Here is a 20261-nt window from a genome sequence, read left to right as displayed (position 1 = left end):
AGTGTGATTAACGAGCAGTATCGCTATTTTTGCTTTTACCACAAGTGCGTCCATCTTCTTTACGCTCCGACACTTTCCTTGTATGTAGGAATGCTGGATGAACCAGTGTACCACGTGCAAACACCGCAACATTTCTTTGTTCACTAACCTGCACGATCTGTGAAGCGCGTAACCGAAGCACGGGTCAATGACCAACTCCGCAAAACAGGATAATGTTCCAGCAGCGCTTCCTTTATAACCATCACTGAATTCCAGAGCGCATTACAAAACGTGACTGATGTAAGTACAAGAAAAGTCAAGAGAGCTGTAACTGACTCTACACATCGAGGCAAGGAAAGGCGAAGTGCGCGTTCTTCGGGCAGTTCCAGAACAAATTTTTTGCACCAGCAGCGCGTGAAGATCGGTCCTTGAGAAATTCGAATACACAGGCAGTCTACCGACGGATCAATCAGAATGTTCTACAGGTGCAGTAAAGCTGCACCAAAGGCGCAGTTCACGTGCCGCCAGATCTCCGCGAGTCTAGCTTCTCCTGCAGGCTTCCCGGCAATGTGAGGCAGCAGTGCAAAAAAAAAAAAAAAAAAAAAAAGAAATACCCTTACCGCCTGCTCGCGGACGGGAGCGAACCGGAGCGGAACGGCGCAGCCGGCTGGCTTTGCTCGCGCGTATATAGAACAGTGGCGTCGGCCTCGAACCAAAGGCGCGAGCTCCCTTTCGCGGCGTCAGTTGCAAGAACTTATTTAATTAAAGTCCGCGGAGGAAAAGCAGTGTTGGCCTTGTACGACGTTCTCGCTTCACCTCGTCCGCTGCGATCTTTCTGCCGCGGCTGCCATCGTCGCATGTACGGAAGTCGCGCTGAGGTTGGCACGGAAACTTCCCAAATTTTGCGCGCAACTGAAAACTCGCACCAGTGCGTGGCGAACGCGTTGAGGTGCGCAGCAGCTGTCTGAGCCGAGATAAAATTACTCGAGCGCCAGAAACGCCGACAACCCAAAGTTGAATGAACTTGAGTGGGAACTTGGAGCTCTTCCCTGCTACGCGCTTGTTGTCTATTCCACTATTGCAACGCTTTGAGCCCGATAAATGAGGTAAGGGCAGAGCGCATAGTCCTGCACTCGACGCGGTGTTGCTCAATGCTTATATTTTTCTGTTGCTTGTTTGTTGTTGCTGGGGTTTAAGTAAGATACGTGGCTGAAATAATAATTAGTGACTCTGAGGAAACACTCTCCTAAACGGTGCTATCACGCTGTCATCTATTGCAGGGAACAGGCAGCTGCCGCTGATAGAGGATATTTGAAAAACCGCACCTCAAGGCTTTTTAGATGCGGAGCATCTCTTGCTCGGGGGTATGTCCCGCGGCTTCGGCGTCCGCACTCACACTACGCATGCGCAACTCTCCTCCTTCCCGCTCTCCAACAGCTGCGCGTTACTCTCTCCACTTCTCTCCTACCACCTGCTTGCTCTTCTCCTGCGTTCTCATGCGCTACTCTCCTCTTCTAGTCTCCTCTCCTTCAAGTGTGAATATAAAGTGGGTAGAGCGCTGCGCGCGTTCAGTGCAGCGCTTGCTTCAATTGACTCCGTTGATGCTTCCGATGAAGTGTGATGGAAGCAACAGTCCCGTCAGTGAGTGGGCTGACGCAATCGCGGGGTTTACCTACATTTCCCCCAAACCCAACTACTAACACAACGGAACGCAACAGAACACCCCGATGCTCCGCATCCTACTCAGGGTTCCCCTCTGGAAAATGGGGTAATTTTTTTTTGTTGCGTCCAGCATTATACAAACTCGGGTTATGCTTTCTAAGCCTTCAGTTGCTATCGTTGCCTAATCTTATTCTGGGGCGCGGTATTCATAAAGGATTCTTATCGTATGTAAGGGGAACGAAAGACTAAGAACTTGGTAGTTTCGAAAGATAGCTAACAGAGAAAAAAAATGGCAGCATGTCCACTCCGTGGATGATGGCGAGGGTGCGGAGTACGGGGACTCGAAATGAAATTAAAGTTGCGCCCCGAGTGACACCCGATCTGCGTCCCGACCGTCATTCGATTTGAGCCGTGAGTTGCACCATGATTATTCCATAAGTGAAACTGCAACTCGCGGCTCAAATCGAATTTCGCTTGATTTTCGCTTGATGGTGGTGTGCGCACGTATGGACGCGGATGGACATTGGGAGGTCCTAAGGTACTCCGCACCGTTACAGGAGAGGGAGTAAGCCATTTGACTCTCGGGTACTAGCTCAAGGTCGTAGCCCAATGGGTAAGACGACTGGCACTAACTCTGTGTGGTCTACCAGACACATGCTGGAATCCTGCCGGTGCCTGTGTGATTTTTCGCGATTGTAAATGCTTGCGCTCGGACGCGGACGGACATTGTGCGGTCCTAAGGTACTCCGCACCTAAAAAAATTAGCACTGTTGCGAGTAGAATTCATACATTACTGTACAAAACGCCCGGAAATCGAAGACATGGCACGAGCCGTCAAATCATCTCGCTAGATTCTCTCTGCTTTTCACGGCGGCACCCGGGTCCGCACTGCACCTTACGCCCCCTTATTGCTCAGCGCCCACTTCGGTTGCGCTATTTGTGAGGGAAAAAATTCAACGCAGAGTAAACAGAGGGCTACGAGAGCCACCACAACTGCGGACGAGCATGGGCAAGTATAAAAGGTTGGGTCACCGCAATGCAGGGTCCTGTGACCAATCACCTAATAACACGCAAGCGAGGGCCCCACCGTGAGCGCTCTAGAGAATGCATGGGAAAGACCCTGAATTCGAATGAGCAGCCGGTTATGTAGCGATATTGACGGTTGACATCGTGTATGTTGGAGTGAACACTATGGTTGACATGGCAATTTCTGTTTGAGTGAGATTCCTCATTAAGCGCTTGGTCAGATCATCGTTTTACCTCTTTAGGACACTGTGTGTGACTACTTTTGCTCTGGACCGTACTGCACGCTGCTGCATTTGCGAACGCTTTTTTCGCTGAAGTTAGCTTAATTCAAGTCGACAAGCGATTAGCGCCACCTGCCACAAAGCGCGAATTTCTGTAGAAGGCTTTTAGAAAACGTGTTCCTGCAATACTCATTGCGGGGTCGGCTGAATCGTTAGAAAAGTTTGCTGGAAAAATAACCGGAACAACCACAACAAAGTTAGCGAGACGATCCCCGGATGCGTGCAAGCACTTCGTTTTTGGGGCCTCGAGAGTTTGTAAGCGGCAAACGTGCGGCACGTGATCATCAGAGTGCTATGGACGCTGCCACTCGATCATTTACTCCTTCAGAATTGACCGACAACGAGATCAATCAGCATTACTGGATCGAGCGCCGGGTTTAGCACCCGGCCAACAAATCCTTCACGAAAGTGATCTCTCCTAGATCACTTGGACTGCTTTAAACAAATACGTTTCCCCACCCGATGAAATCACACCTAATGTATCCCACCTAGTACTCCGCTGTGTGTCAGTTTTGTAGCGAACCTGGAACTCTCAACCATATGGCGCGGAGTTTAAAAAACAAAAAAAAGTATAGAGGATTCCTCGTCCGTCTTATGAACAGTGTGAGAGTGTGCTGTCCAGTTCCAGCCTGGACGACCAGCTTCGGTTGGTGGAAAGGGCAGTCGCAGCTGGCACCACGAACGAGGTCCTGAAATAAGGGCACCCCTCAGCAATTTTTTTGCTAATAATAGTTATTCTTCCTTTCCCTCGATTCATTGGTGTTCTGTTTATCGTTACCAGATTCGAAATGCGTTTCTTATGAGGAAGTGGTGCTTCCCGGTGTGGTGTTATTGCTCCTAGAGTCAACATCGGAATTTTTTTGTTATAGAGGAGAGGGCTGCACCAGCTTTTACCTGTTTGTATTTATAGTTAACGGAGTACGCTTCTGCGTTTATTGGAGGAAAAGTCTTCTGTGGACATCTCTCTGCAGCCACCACGCTCCCTTTGCGCCCGCCCAGGCGTTACCGAAGCAACGGTGGCCTGCGCTAGTATTTCATTCAACAGAGCAGCTCTTGGTTGCGCCGTCAATGAACATAAAAAAATACCAAGGTCGAGAGCACGTGAGCGTGTGTCTCGGGATGCTCTTTCTAACATGACGAGCGCACATGCGGGATATTGGCTAGGGATCGGGGGTAAGGAAGGCTAATGTGCCCTCTACACAAAACTGGAAATTTAAAACTTAAGCGTTCGAATGAAGAAGGAGCATATAATCTCAAGCGGTTCTTGGTAAAAAAAAAAATTCGGAAGTAGAGGCTGGAACAACAGAATGAGCACTCCGTTTAGTGAGAGTGCCATGCGGCAGGTACCGTCGTGGGGGATGGGCTTGGAATCGGGCGTGAGTAGGGCTAATGTGCCCTCTACACAAAACTGTAAATCGGAAACTTAAGGATTTGAATGAATAAAAAGCATATAATCACAAGCGACTGAGCAAAAAACGCCGCCTATAAAACGACTGTCGTTTGCTCCGGACGTCATGCTCCTCGTTGCTAGGGGCATCCTGCGCTCATAAAGCTCTGCTCCGCCGAAGCGGCGGCGGGGCAACTCTCTCCGACTCTGCGGCACGCGCACGGGGTGACCAATGAAGATCCGGATGACCGAACGAACAAGAGGCGGCTTATACGGAAGCACGCCGCGCTGCCAGGCGAGAATGCAATAGCCCAGAAGAACAACAAGAAGTATTAGTGCGGGTTTTCAACGGCGAGGGAGCGCTGGACTAACACTTTGGGGTGGCGGACGATCAAGTATATGAAGACTGAATAGGGCGCTGTACAAATAAAGTACTTATGCACTTTTATCGCCATCACCACCACCACTACCACTCCCACCCCCACTACCAACGCCACCCCCCCCCCCCCCCACCACCACCACAATAATAATCATCATCAGCCTGTCTACACCCACTGCAGGATCGCCAATTATCTCGCTCCTGTGCTAACTGCGACCAATTTACCTCCTCAAACTTCTTGATCTCATCCGCCTACCTAGCTTTCTTACACTCCCTGCCACGTTTATGTACTTTGCTTTGCGTATCATTTGGTCTTCTGCTGTCTAGCCCTTAATATATACAGAGGGTAAATGGTTTTCAGTGACTTATATGGCACTCGCCGAGTTTAGCTCAGTGATACCAACACAGCTCTGCTGTGGCGTCAGGCTTGCACCGTTGTGCAAGCTGGCTTCGATTTTTGCTTCCCGGGACTCAGGCTGTCGCGCCAATGAGCATTAGGAACCCTCATAAATACCAGACAACGCCCACGCCTCCCTTTTCTCTCAATAAACGATTGAAAGCCCTCACTTTACTAAAGAATCTGGAAGCCGCAAAGTTGGAGACAAGACGCGTTTCGATTTTTGCGTTCGCAACGATGCCCCGAAGGGGAAAACCGACCAGGAATCTATTATTTAAACACACAAGTCATCCCTAGGCAGGCAAGCTGGTTGTATTAAATTCATAAAGCGGCCGCGGTCATCGTCTTGTGGCTGTAAAGTAAACCAAGTGTCATAAACGGCAAACAGGATAGCTCGAAGAAACTGCCTGGACGGAATGGTTACCAAACAACGACCCCACCTCTTTGGCTGAACGCTGGCGATTTGTGTTCAGAACATATGATGTGCCGCCACCTTCCAGCGTTTGACATTCAAATTACTTGAAAAAACGCTTGATCCCATAAATTTTCATTTTAGTTTATTTTATTGAGCGCTCGAAATCGGGGCCGTGCACCTTGCTTAAATTGCATTGATAGCGTCCATATCTTGCTCAAATAAAATGGAGACCACTATGAATAACGGGGGAAGAGTGTACACCTAAAACAACTGTGAAGGTATATAGTAGTTTTGTTCAAAAGAGCAAGCCATTGGTAACCAACTTAAGTCCATCCTGGCCTTTAAGAACCTTGTTTTCACACACCAAAACAGAACACATTGACAAGGCCTCAAATGTCCGCTGCATAACATCAGGGGTGAGGTGCCGAAAACAGCGTGATTCGAATTTAACAACGTGCTAGCCTTTAGGCAGTGTAATAAAATGAAATCTGAAGCACCCCTACAATCCCACAGTAGTGATTGTTGGAGGTCGCTTTCGTAGGCTACTGTCTATCCCACAGATTCGTTCATGTAACATTACCGGAGCCATGTGAGAAAGTGGGCGGTGAGCATCCACTCTTTTATCTACAGTAGACTCCCGTTAACACGAACTCGGTTAAGCTGACTTCTCCGATATGCCGAGCAACCTGGGAACGTTTACTTGGTTTTCCCAAGACTCAATGCAAAAAAAAAATAATAATAATAAAAATTAGCAGGTGCTTAGCTCGGTTATGCCAGGATATACGTAGCGTGAGCTAAGGTTCAGCTAATTATTCTTAGCTTTCTTGGTTTTCTAGGAAACGCCCCGCTATATGTATACCCCCACTGATACCTGAGAGGCGGTATCAAGCGGCTCCGGCGCAGCGTCAGGCTGGGCTACTGCGCAACGGAGGCGCACAGCTGGGCACGCGCCGGCGCCAGTGCATCTGCCGCGGCTATGACGTCACTCCTCTGGAATGCGCAGACCGGCTCTGGCGCGCCAGCTGCGCGCCGTGTGACGTCACTGCTCCTCGCGCATGCGCAGCACGGCTTTCCAGGAGCCACGTGAAACTGCTCAACTGCTCAAAAGTCCTGTTTAGACGGTCCACCTCCCTCGTAATCTTCTGTTAAGACGAACTATCACAGTAACCGCCAGCGCTGACGCTTGGCGGGGCCTCCACAATACATGCGGCAACGGTGCGAAGTTAACCTGGGTTTCTGCGCCATGGAACGAAAAAGTGAGAGAAGCGAGAAAGAAAGACCCGCGGATAAAGCGGTCGCCTACCGCGCAAATGTCCCGTGCACGGATGAGCCATGCAACGAGTAGGACGATGAAGGACCCGAAGAACCGATGAACGGGCAGCACGCAGCGCGTGCAAGGTTTCTGTGCTTTATGCTCGCTTTCATGGATGCCTGGTTTTACGTTTCCTTCCTCTGGCGTAACTAGACGCCGAGAGGTTTCCACACACATGTCTGGCGCTGGCTAAGCATATTGCCTTCCCCCTCACACTCTCAGAGCAGCGTCTCGCGCGGCCTCGGCAAACCACCCTCCCCCTGACTACCTCGCCGCACTATACTACGTTTCCTTTCAGTTTTCGGTCTTCCCATCATTCGACCGGTAATGAGGACAACGCCGACGTCAAGCTACAGTAGTGGGCGCGAAAGTGCTGCGCAGAAAAATTTACGCCGTTAAATAGCTCAACTACACACACAAAATTCGAGGACACCTATCCCTCCTTGCCGTTTACCTCGTGATGGTGCAGCTACAAATTACCCTTTAAGTTGCCACCCCGGTCCCCAGAAACTACCCCTTCCACCCTATCGCACCTCCCCTACACCAGCAGGTGTTCCGGTGTCCACCCCTAGGCGAGACAATTTACGCCGGTTGGTGGATCTTCCCTTTCCAATGAACAATAAATCCGTACATACATACAGTCCCTTATCTGGCAGGTAGGTTTGTTTAAAACGTTGTCGTAGATGAAAAAAAAAAAAATTCACAGCATATCCACGGGGTGAATGATGATGAGTGGGCGAAGCTCCTGAGGGGAAATCATCGGTAAAACCGTGACTCTTCAGTGAAAGTTCGCCCACTACATCTGTGTCCGAACGTAACGTCTAGAAAGTCTCGCTTAAACCGCGCGTCGGCACCTTGGGGCTGAGCTCGCCTGATGCGTTTTGCAGACGCCTCACGAGCTCTCACTGCATCGGGGTCTGCCTGCCGATACGCGCGCTTTCTCGCCGCTTCCCGTTCTCTGACGTTTTGGAGATCCTCTTCGCGCCGCAGCCGTGCCGCTTCGCGTACGGCAGGGTCCTCGCGCCGTTGCCGTGACGCTTGGGCCTCTCGTTCTCGAACGCTGGGATCTTGGCGGCGTCGTCGCGCAGCCAGACGACACGCTTCGGCCTCCCGCTCTCGTACGGCAGGATCTTGGCGGCGGCGTCGCGCAGCTTCACGGAGCGCTTCTGCCTCGCGGGCTCGCACATCTGCAGCCTTATCCATCGGGCGACTCCGAGCGCGTGCCAACAGCGAACGGATTTTATTACAACGCTCCCCGCCATCTAGTAAACAATCCAAGAACTAAACTAGAGGTAGCCACGCCATCTAGTAAACAATCCAATAACTAAACTAGAGGTGGCTACATACATACGTCGAGGATGGACAGACCCACGCCTTAAGGAGCTTCGCCCCTGAAAAAATCTCTGAGAGGGATTTGTTTTGGCGCACCCTATCGTTAGGCGCGAACACCCTAAGCCTCCAAAAAACCAGCGGGCTGCACGGATAAGCCCGATTTTTGAGTATGCTGCATACTTATTCAATAAATTTGAAGAAATAGAAAATGGTGCTGCGCGCTTTGTTAACTTCTATAATTAAGATATCAGCGTTACAAGTTTAAAATGGTCTGTCTCATAGGACACTCCAAAACACCGGCACACGTTTAGGTGTTTATTCTTAAAACAGATTTTATGTGAGGAGGTAGCAGCGAATCGACATCAGTACTTTCAGCTCCCCTCATATATATCCTGACGAAGGGATAACATCAAAAAAATTTGTTAATATCCATGCTGCACATCCGCGTTACAAGCGTTTTTTTTTTATCTTCAAGACTACTAAAAAGTGGAAAGCACTGCCGACACTGCTGTCGCGCCCCTTCTCAAATAAAGTTTCCGCTGCGCTTTGGCAGCACTTGCGTACAAAGCGCTACCCGACTCGTAGCTGCTTACATAGAGTGCGCCACTGTAATCTGCTGTCTTTGCTGCAATCTGTACATGCGGCTGCTATCCCGTCAAACATCGCATTTGTTTTGTCTTTTTTATCATTATGTCTTCCGTGTTTCTAAATTTTTGTTTTTTTTAATGATTCCACCTTCCTACAACAATGCTTTAGATAGAATGTAGGTATGTTAATGAATGAATGAATGAATGAATGAATGAATGAATGAATGAATGAATGAACCAACGAACGAACGAACGAACGAACGAACGAACAAACGAACGAGTGAACGAACGAAAAACAAACAAACAAACAAACAAACAAACAAACAAACAAACAAACAAACAAACAAACAAACAAACAAACAAACCGGCCCCGACGTCTGCTTCGCAGCCAGATGCGAGCGGCGATTAGAGAAGAGCCAAGCACAGTCTCGGAGACCATCTATACAAACGGGAAGATAGTGGAGGAGCAAGCCATCCGAATAAGGGCAGACGTCGGCGAGAAGAAAGGCGATTTTATGCCAGCGAACCGGTAACAATCCCCCATCTCGCTGCATGGAAATCGGAATGAGTACTGAAATACCTAAACCTTCCACGCGAACCGAAAACCGAAACAAATGCTTTTTTTCCGGTTTTTCTCCTGAAGCAAATAATAAGCAACGTTTTGTTTACGCTTTCGTTCGGGCCAAAAATATCGTTGATACTTGGTTTTCGGATCCAGTTTGCGTTCCGTTCAAACGCCGCCAAAGTTATCGGCCGCGGAATCAGCGAGCCAACTCTTTTTGTTTGCCTCGCAACGAGAGCCACCTGCCATGTCTAGCAAGACAGGCGTTCAGCAATAGCTTATCACGCTTTCACAGAAGGCCAATATTTAGGCAGTTCTGTTAAGGTGAACGTATGATAAGAAGAACGTGGTCTATTCGAGTTCGTCTTAAAGAGAGTCTAATGTATTTACTCCACAATCTAACTCAATTTAGTGAAATTTTCGTTATACGCAGCGTATGTTTTATTATGATGTGTCAATGTTTCAAGGAAACAAAGCTTGTGTTTATATTCGTTTTTAGAGAGCGCACCGCCGAACGTATTCAACCCCTCAGCACAGGGAAGCTCAGATGACTTCTTCTCTACAAAATTCTTTCTTACCAAAACTGCTTGTTGAGTTTGCCAGAATGGGTCGTTTTTATTCGTCCAATTTGTTTCTCTTTCCTCTCCTGATCACGTTTTGACCGCCGAACGTATTCAACCCCTCAGCACAGGGAAGCCCAGATGACTTCTTCTATACAAAATTCTTTTTTACCAAAACTGCTTGTTGAGTTTGCCAGAATGGGTCGTTTTTATTCGTCCAATTTGTTTCTCTTTCCTCTCCTGATCACGTTTTGACCGCCGAACGTATTCAACCCCTCAGCACAGGGAAGCCCACATGACTTCTTCTATACAAAATTCTTTTTTACCAAAACTGCTTGTTGAGTTTGCCAGAATGGGTCGTTTTTATTCGTCCAATTTGTTTCTCTTTCCTCTCCTGATCACGTTTTGACCGCCGAACGTATTCAACCCCTCAGCACAGGGAAGCCCAGATGACTTCTTCTATACAAAATTCTTTTTTACCAAAACTGCTTGTTGAGTTTGCCAGAATGGGTCGTTTTTATTCGTCCAATTTGTTTCTCTTTCCTCTCCTGATCACGTTTTGACCGCCGAACGTATTCAACCCCTCAGCACAGGGAAGCCCAGATGACTTCTTCTATACAAAATTCTTTTTTACCAAAACTGCTTGTTGAGTTTGCCAGAATGGGTCGTTTTTATTCGTCCAATTTGTTTCTCTTTCCTCTCCTGATCACGTTTTGACCGCCGAACGTATTCAACCCCTCAGCACAGGGAAGCCCAGATGACTTCTTCTATACAAAATTCTTTTTTACCAAAACTGCTTGTTTAGTTTGCCAGAATGGGTCGTTTTTATTCGTCCAATTTGTTTCTCTTTCCTCTCCTGATCACGTTTTGACCGCCGAACGTATTCAACCCCTCAGCACAGGGAAGCCCAGATGACTTCTTCTATACAAAATTCTTTTTTACCAAAACTGCTTGTTGAGTTTGCCAGAATGGGTCGTTTTTATTCGTCCAATTTGTTTCTCTTTCCTCTCCTGATCACGTTTTGACCGCCGAACGTATTCAACCCCTCAGCACAGGGAAGCCCAGATGACTTCTTCTATACAAAATTCTTTTTTACCAAAACTGCTTGTTGAGTTTGCCAGAATGGGTCGTTTTTATTCGTCCAATTTGTTTCTCTTTCCTCTCCTGATCACGTTTTGTTACGGCGTGTTGTCGACTTTTCAATCACTGGCCTGGCCTCCTTCCTTCCGTGTTCCGTATCTCGCACGGACGTACCCGCTCGCGGACAGTTCCTTGTTCGTCGAGCTCCGGCTCGGTCCCCTGCGTTCCATGCGCTCGGCAGGACATGCTCTCCTTCCCTCGCCCATTGCCTCCGCACTCTCGTCGTTCGCCTTCGGTGCTCTAGATAAGAAAGGCAAACACAATCCCTCGAGTCTCCCCAGCGTGCACCTCGGTTCGATGCGCGTGTGCGTAGCAGCGTCCAGATTTTTTCCCTGCTCGCTTTTCTTCTCCCGGGTGTATTCCTGCCTCTCTCGGGCTGTCTTCTCTTTTGGAAACTGTGCTTGGCTTGGGGCGATGCCGAGTGGGGGGCAAGTTCGTTGTGCGTTCGCTTGTTTCTGCGTGTAGACAGTATGCACGCAACAAAAGCGATATAAACGGCGAAGTAGCAAACGGGTAGCCTAAACTACAGGGTCAGTTGTTCTATAGGCGAAGATAAGATAGTGGCAAAAACGAAGCATCGGGGGTAGGAAGTCGGGATGACAGTGTGTATGATTTGTGCTGCTGTCTTTTTTTGTGTTACAACATTTACCGATGTTTTTATTAGAAACGGGTCTTTAGAAGGAATCAACACAGTTTTTCGTCGTAACAATATTTTGGAGACTCCCCATCTTTCCGTCCGTAAGGCGAGGCACAATGAGTGACGCGATGCAGGGCACGATATTGATTAGAAGGCCCTTAGGCCCGTTACCTAATAAGAGCTCTAGGACGTGATGGCATCTGCCGCTAAGGCAAACATCCGTAGATGTGTGTTTGCGAAGGTGAGGCCGCACAAAGGACGCTTAAATTAAGAACTGTCGCACCACTTCCTCGGGAATTTTTACACATTTGGAATATGCATGTACAGTGTGGGACCCTCCGACTGTGATTGACAAACAAAAACTAGAAAGGGTTCAGAACCTCGCGGTGTGATATGTATTAGGCAAACATGCGAGAAATAAAGAATACAGTGCAACATTTTCAAAACAAACATTGCAATGGGAAATATTAGAACACCGCCGAAGCAAGCTCTGTCTGAAACTATTCCATGAAATATACTTTTCTAGAACGGGTGTTCCGCGAGAAGAGTACATTGCATCACCGCATTATACATCAGTGCGGATGGACCATGCCTACAAAGTGCGAGAGTACAAATGCAACACTGCATCCTTTGCAAGTTCTTTTTTTCCCAAAACTATCAGGCAGTGGAATCGGTTATCGTCAGCAGTCGTGTCGCGCATTGGAAGCAACTCTTTTTACGATGCCTTGTCCGAAACTGCGCTATCGACCAAAAAGAACTGATGAGTGTGACAGGGCTTTTGTGTGTGTGCGGGTGTGTGGGTGTATGTGCGGCGGAAGTATCTTTTTTTTTCTTTTTTTGCAATGTGCAATGTGCATTTTTCTTTGTTGTTAACCGTTGACCTTAGTAAGCGAAAATGGGTTTTCATGCTGTTTTGTGGTATAAAACTGCGCAGGGAAATGCGCATTTTGTTCCGTTTTCAACGTGTGTAGTACTGAATTAAATGTACCTATATTCTTTTCAATTTTCACAGTGCCATATTCCAGTTGAGTGATTGCCTCCTTTTGTTGCGAATTGATGTCTGCTGTATTTTTCATTCTTTCTTTTTTGGCTTGTAACCCCCCCCCCCCCCCGCTGTAATGCCTTCGTGGCGCTGTGGGTAATAAATAAATAAATAAATAAATAAATAAATTTATGTATGCTTTTGTGGACGCTCGTTTCCAGCGCATACGTTAACCAAACTGTAGAAACTCCAGAGTGGGAATTGTCATATGTTGACGTAATCATTCTTTTTACGCGCTCGTTTCTAATCGGGGCACTTCTGCGTGCGTTTGCCTTATGGGCAGACATACCAGATTGCGAGGTCGTTCTTCATTCAAAGGCGTAATATTATGCAACGTGAATATTATTGTGAAACACACTAGGGCCTTTATAAAGCTTATTTCCCGCATACTATCACGCGTTGCACAAAAAGGCAGACAGGTTTGTCGTAGACGTCTCCAAAGAACGTTCCCGAGTTAGAAAGTATTTTCTATCTGTTCTGTAGCTCAATTGCAACCGAAGCCCCACACATTGCGAAGCACGAACGCATTTCGCTTTTATTCGATTACCCCAAGCAAACACAATTTAACAATAGCCGAAGTACTCATACTATCATAATTCAGAAAAAGGCACACAGGATAAAGTGACGAGTGCCGAAACTTTGGAAGACAACTGCTGCATATGACTACTCCGTGCAGTAAGATAAGCACGTGAAGCAGGCCACAGCGCTCCTCAAGAAACCCAAGCCTACATTTCTAAAGGAAAAGAAATATCTCTTGTGGTGAAATTTTGCACTGATCCTGCACGGCATGCGCCAATTTTCAGGAGAGGGAGGTTTCTGTGTTTCAATAAACTTTATTCCTTTCAGAAGAAGGAGAGCGAATAACAACGGCAACAAACACTAGCCGTATTCTGTCGGCAACTTCTAAAGGAATATGTGTCATTACGAAGGTGTGTCCCATCCTATCCAGCCACACTGGACCCCCTTTTTAACACGAAATTGTTTTATTTCCGGACAGACAAAGATTCCGCTGACGTCATATCCGTCATAGAAATGACGCCAGTACACCTTTGCAGAAGCGACCCGCCTGCACGACGTCGCTCATCAAGCACACCCACAAGACAGCCGCCGACCCGCAAATCATGCTCAGCTGCAGAACTCGCTGCACATTTCACCTTCGTGTTCTACCGATTTCTGTGACAGAGAAATCAACCACAGTTTTTTTTGTATATATAAAATAATGCGATTTTCGTGGTACTGTAGCAGCAACTTTTTTTCGAGATGGTGTGCCTCGGAGTCACAGAACTAAATAACGCTATGACAAAAATAAAACAATATCATCTTGGTTCTGGCTGGTTGGAGAAACGGCAGTTCACAGGCCATAGAAGACCTAAAAAAACTCACATAAAGCCATCTTCCGTCTTTTAGTGCGCCAGTGTTGAACTATGAGGCGCTACACAACTTTTCCTCCAACCCCAATATTGCGACGCATGAGCATCATAAGACGCCATGTTTTAAGCACAGAAGCTTCACTACCACTGAAGCATCGATACGTGCGTGGCGCAAGGGCAAACGGAAAGAAAACACTTCCCTTTCATCACGTGAAGACTTTTTCTCCGGAGAAAAGCATTATCAAAAAATTTGTGCTACGCTGGAGCAGGAGCAAGGAACAAAATATGCCGTAAACCAAAATAAAACGGCCGTGCGAAATCATTGCAGCAGATGTTACCCGAAAATCAGGATAGCAGTGCACAACATTGGTCCTGAGGGCCTTAAATACTTCAATCTGCGGGGACTGTGGTCTGTAAGTCTGAAGAAGCGCGGCTGGAGGAACTGCCATGCGATTTTGCGTTGCTCATTCCGCCGAGCCAGAGCGACACAAGCTCGAGCGAGACAGCGCACCAGGCCTTTCTGTCTGCACTCGAGACGTGCCAGTCCGTGACGCATCCAAGGCGGGACGTGTTCCGGTGCTCCCGTGAAATTACGTTCTACTGCAACACCGACGAGCTCCGAAAGCCCGTATACCTATTCGCAATTTTGTGGTAACTTGGCTTATCCCACTAGTCAAGATGGGTGAAGAAATCGTGATGATTGTGAAGCAAGGGTCTACTATGAATAGCCCGTCAGTTGCCGCGGATAATGCGGTGAGCTGGAGGCCATCTTAACAAGTGTGTGTGCAGTAGCTGCGCATTTGGCGGTGGAGCACGCGCACGCAGCACGGTCACTGGATGCCATCACGCGGCCGTGGAATAGAGCTCGCTGGCCGTCATGCCGAGATCGGAAGCCGCGTCTGCGAAACGCAGGGAAACATCTTGTTCGCGCAGACATGCCGACTGCATGTTTATTTCACCATCTGTACTTGGCAGTCCCTTTGAGAAAATTCTTTTTTTATTTCTCTTTTTCCTTCTGTTCTTTCGCGTATGAATAGGAGAGAGAGGGCGGGCCTCCACTATCGCAGACGACCTTTTCACTCGCTTTCTGCGCCCATCACCCAAGCACCGTGTTCATCGACGGGCGCGCTCGTACGAGCACATGAATATGTAGATGGCACCCCCAAGTCCAACGCATGCATTCTAGTCACCCATCTGGCTTCTTCATTTTTGGCGTGTGTATGTGTGTGCATATGCTCAGCTTTTTTTCCTTCAGCGAAATTCATATGCAAAGGACACTTCGGCCTCCATTCATTCCTAACTTCTTTTTTACACTCTGTTTCTATACGTAGTACCTGCCATCTGTGCCTTCTTTTTTTCCCCCCATAAAACCTTCACATCGATAAAATTTCTCTTCGTGTATGGCCTGCCTCTGTCGTGTTTCGCACGTAATGGGGCGTGGGCAGTAAATTATAACCGGAAATCCAATGTAAACAGAGAATGCTGTATATTCCGCATGGGGCCGGCAATTTATTCAAATGTCACCTGGCTTTGTTTTCCCCGCTTCTTTCCTATCATCGACCATGGAATGCTTGTTTCGATTCATCTTCCACTGCTTATCCGCCCGGGAAACGTTCGTTGCATCTATCCACCGAGAGCGGTAGTATTCAGATTGCGTGTGAGCCCAGCGGAGTGCCGCCTTGCGTGCGCGTGCCGCCTGAAAGATGGAGAGGCGCTCCACAAACTTTGCAAAAGCCGAGGCGGCGAAGGAGAGAGCTGTCGACTTTCCTGACGGGCTGCGCTGGCGTGCCGCCGAGACTGCTACGCGATGCGAAATGGAAATGGCCTTACTCCCGCGTGAAATGCCGATTCCAACACGCCTGGGAACCGGCAGCTTTGGCTTAAGTCTCGCCAGAATTCGCTGGTCAGAGAGAATGGGAACTGTTGTTTGGGGCTCTTCGTTTCTTTCTTTCTTTCTTTCTTTCTTTCTTTCTTTCTTGCTTGCTTGCTTCCTTCCTTCATTTCTTTCTTCCAAATTTCTTTCTCCATGCATGCAATATCCTGATTAGATATCTATATTCTAGGGTGATCTATACCCTAGCTAACGCGACATTTTTTTGTGTGATTGAACGACAGAACGTATAGCGCTGCTGACATTCACTTGCTAGAAGTTGAAGGAGCTTGAATCGGGGTTCGTCAGTCTATCGCACGCTGTTTGAACAAACATACAGTCGTATTTCAAAAGAAATTTTCTTTAAATATAGGTTCCAACTGCTTTGCCAGGAGGCACCATTTTGGTGATTCTGGCCAAATGAACAATGACACGCAAACGCATTTCAAACTTAGTTGTCCGTAGTTATATTTTTATAACGAGTCTAGCGCGCGGAGTGGAGACGCAGCGACAGAACTGTTAGTTGGGCGAGCATTATTTTAAACAACGGAGCTGTATATGGCAGGGACAGGGCCGGCCTTACTTCATTCGGCGCACTGTGCAAACTACTTCCAAGGCACCCCTCCCCCCCCCCTTCCATCCCACCTCCTCCACCCCCCGCCCGTCAAACTCATTTTTATAGGGAAGCTGTCTATGTCTAGGATTCAGCAGACGGTCTCCGACTACAGAGCGATGCAGAAAAGAATACCACGCAAGCGTAGCGTCGTTCTGCGAGGACCACTCAAACCCCTAAAATCGTAGAACTGTGCGCCACACCTTCAGCATAAGGGAAAAAATCATAACAATAATAAAAACACCCGAGGACCTTAATATTTTTATATAACGGGGCTTATATTGTCCCTGAAGAGATATCTCCTTAGCAATAAATATGTGCTTAGAGAAGAAGACGACTTTAATTGACCTTTAATTTTTAAGCTGGCTTTTTCACATGGTGTGTCGCACAGTGAAGCAAGTCCATCTACGCAGGGAGTATGATTACAGAAAACGGCTATAACTCCCGTTTCATTGAAACTATCCCGAAATCAATCATCTGACTGCTAGCGGCATAGACAGCCATACCGTTGCGGGAAATTTCATTTACGTTTTAAAATTACATAGTTCGCAGTAAGTTGTAAATATTGGGGAATTCCAGTCTGCAATCAATACATGAGCTTCTACGGGAGGAAAACGGACAGCCTATGTTTGTCCGCTGGAATAAAACTCTAGTCCGTCCAAGTTTCATTCAGGTAATTAACTAGGAAGTATGCCTAATCGGAAATTGCAAAAAAAAAAAAAGTGCATTGTTTTGTGCACTCCTTGGACTGCGCCCCTGCAAAAGCATATTGTAGCTCACGTTGAGACTTGGCACTACAGCTTCTTCACAGCTTCCCAGAGCGAAAGGACACTGAATTTCTTTTTAAGTGGAAACTTTGATAGTAGGACCGGTGGCGTCCTGTCAGAAATTGAATGCATTTCCCCGTGGTCTGGTTGGCCGAGCCAGAAGCTCTAATAAAAAAAATACAGTCTTAGGGCCTTTATATTTTAATACGTCGGCTTAAATCGAGCCTAAAAGATGTCTTCCCGGCAATGCATAAAGTGCAAAGGTGAAGCCGACTTTCAAAACATTGGTGTAAGCTTGGTTTTTGTAAGCTGGCTTCTCCACATTGCCTGTTCTGCAGTGAAGCATGACCATCTACGAAAGGAGTTTGATTACAGTTAACAGCTAGATTGGACGCATTAATCAGAAAGGAATGTAAGCAGGCTCTGGGGCTTCCAGTAAGCACCTTGAATGAAAACCTTTTAAAACTGGTATTCACAACGCAGTGGCTGAAATCATCGAGGCTCATCTATCAAACCAGAGACAATGATCTCGGGGTCAAGTATCACTGGGCGGAGCCTCCTAGACAGACTAGGAATGACGTCCCCTTTAGAGATACAGAATCGGGATGTGCCAATCGAACTGCGAGAAAAGGTTCCCGTAGCGCCCATGCCGCGCAACATGCATCCAGTACACCGTGCAGGCAGGAGAGATGCAAGAGCTCGTGCAATCGGAAGGGCCGACAACAGAGACCGCATGGTCTGCAGACTACGCCAGAAGGGGATGGATCGATGACTGCTGTTGTAACAACCGCAACATCGCAAATTACTAGCATCACCTTCCCTTGCACAACGACTGACACAGCAGAAGAGGCTGCCATTACCCTGGCCTTCTCTCACACTACCGCAGATACAGTTATAACAGATTCGCAACAGGCATGCCGAAATTACCTCCATGAAAGAATATCGAAATGTGCCTTCAATATTCTTCCCCAACGTACCCCTCACCGACGAGTCAAAATACTCTGGACTCCAGCCCATTCGATTCTCCAGAGCAACAGCACCGCCCATAAGACTACCCGAGAGCTAACCCACCGTGCACCACGAGGGATAGAGGCTGCGAGCCCACTGCTCACCGACCACGAGGTAAGTCAGCATTCCAGGCTCGAGCGCAGGGTTTACCCTCGGCTCACGAGTCGTTAACGAAACCCCAGGAGAGATTAATCCGGCTGCTTCAAACTAATACGTCTCCCCGCATGACGAAATTGCGCCTAACGGACCCGACCCGGTGCTCCGTTCTGTGACAGTTTTGTAGCGAACCTGGCACGCTCTACCATATGGTGTGGAAGTGTCAGAAAAACCTCAAGTTAGACAGAATTCCTCGTCCATTTTATGGGAAGGGGAAAAGCGAATGTCGAGTTCCAGTCTGGAAGATTTGTTGAAAGTGCCGTCGCAGCTGGCACCAGGAATGGGGTCCTGAAATGAGGACACCACTCCACAATTTTTTTATAATAAAAAAGTTTACTCTCTCTCTCTCTCTCTCTCTCTCTCTCTCTCTCTCTCTCTCTCTCTCTCTCTCTCTCTCTCTCTCTCTCTCTCTCTCTCTCTCTCTCTCTCTCTCTCTCTCTCTCTCTCTCTCTCTCTCTCCCTCTCCCTCTCTCTCTCTCTAACTCTTGTATTGTAAAAAGTATCCTGAAACAATTAACAATTTACATGACAATTACTCGCTAAGACGACTCTACATACGTGTAGCCTAGCTTCTATTGTATTAAAACGGTAAGTTGAAACTTGCGAAAAGGGAGCAGTTCTGGATAAGACAATACATGTATCGATCACGAAGAAGAAGTACAAGTATAAATCTCACAAACCACGTATTGGTATACATTTAGATTGTTCGTAAATGAGTTTACTTAGGGCGCAAACGATCGTCGCTTTCGCGATTCTCTCAACTTTCTGTAGGAAGAGATGCCACATTTTTATAATTACCTTCTTGCGATTGAATCTTTTCGTGTTTTTAGGATGTTGCTTAATCGTAAAACAAAATTATTTGACAGTTCACTCCCCTCGAGCTGCGTATTTCGGGGGTGAAGCCTGCAACGGGGACCACGAATCAATGCGCCAGCCAGAGTATAGGTTCTCTTGCATGACGCCGCCTACGTTCCAAACAGGTCACAGACCACGTAAATTTCAAGCAGACAATGCTGCTTAAAATGCACAAGCGAAAAGCGGCTCGCCAGTAAAAAAAAAAAAAAAAGGTTGGTTGCATTAACCAAAATGCCAGACAACTGTAGTTATTCTTCAAAAAGCTTGCGCGCACTACCGAAGCCCCGATATTCACTGACTGATTGTCTCAGTTTGTTTGTCTGATTTTAAACCTTCAGTTGACTGTCTGATCTTTAGCCTTTATAAGCAAAAAAGGTACGAATACGGCGGGCATTAAAGCTAAACAAGCAATGCTAATAGCAAATCGCAAGAGCAGGAATAAGGTCTCAGTGCTGAAGGGACCGATAAAACGTCATTTTTTTTTCTTCGTTGAGTACACCAGTAAAATTACAGATTTTCTACAATACTACGTACGCGCATCTCATCATTTGTTAAATGGGCTGCGCAGAGGACCAGACAGACAAGTAAACATCGGCGAAATGTGGAAGTGCGGCTCTTAGCAATAAAGAATTAAAACAGCGAGTGCGCTAGCTTCTGGTAGACACTTCAGGTGTTTTGGTAGACACCTCAAGTGTCTACCTGGAGCTAGCGCACAGAAGGATAAAGCTTCAGAAGGACGGAGTTTCAGCGTTAAACTTATTGACAGTGGAGTTGGCGCACCTGTTGGATTCTGCATAGAAAATGCAGGCACATTATTTTTATAATAGTGAATTTACTCGGTGCTGTATAAAAGTATCTCGCCTGTGGTCTGGGATGAAGAAACTTTGGCTCACTACTTCACCTCACACACACGGGCAAATGCCT

At 47.4% G+C, this 20261-nt stretch overlaps 1 protein-coding gene across 1 annotated transcript in view; it reads right to left on the bottom strand.

The window, feature by feature from the left end:
• Positions 1-20261, bottom strand: part of LOC144173957 (guanylate cyclase soluble subunit beta-1-like) — a 156642-nt gene that overhangs the window by 102975 nt on the left and 33406 nt on the right. The window lies entirely within an intron of this gene.

The sequence above is a fragment of the Haemaphysalis longicornis genome, unplaced genomic scaffold (assembly GCF_048455015.1).
Source record: "Haemaphysalis longicornis isolate Haplotype H1 unplaced genomic scaffold, Haemaphysalis longicornis Haplotype H1 scaffold_3, whole genome shotgun sequence".
Taxonomy (NCBI): Eukaryota; Metazoa; Arthropoda; class Arachnida; order Ixodida; family Ixodidae; genus Haemaphysalis; species Haemaphysalis longicornis.
Note: the sequence above shows the minus strand (reverse complement) of the source record. Positions and strands in the feature narration are given on the sequence as shown.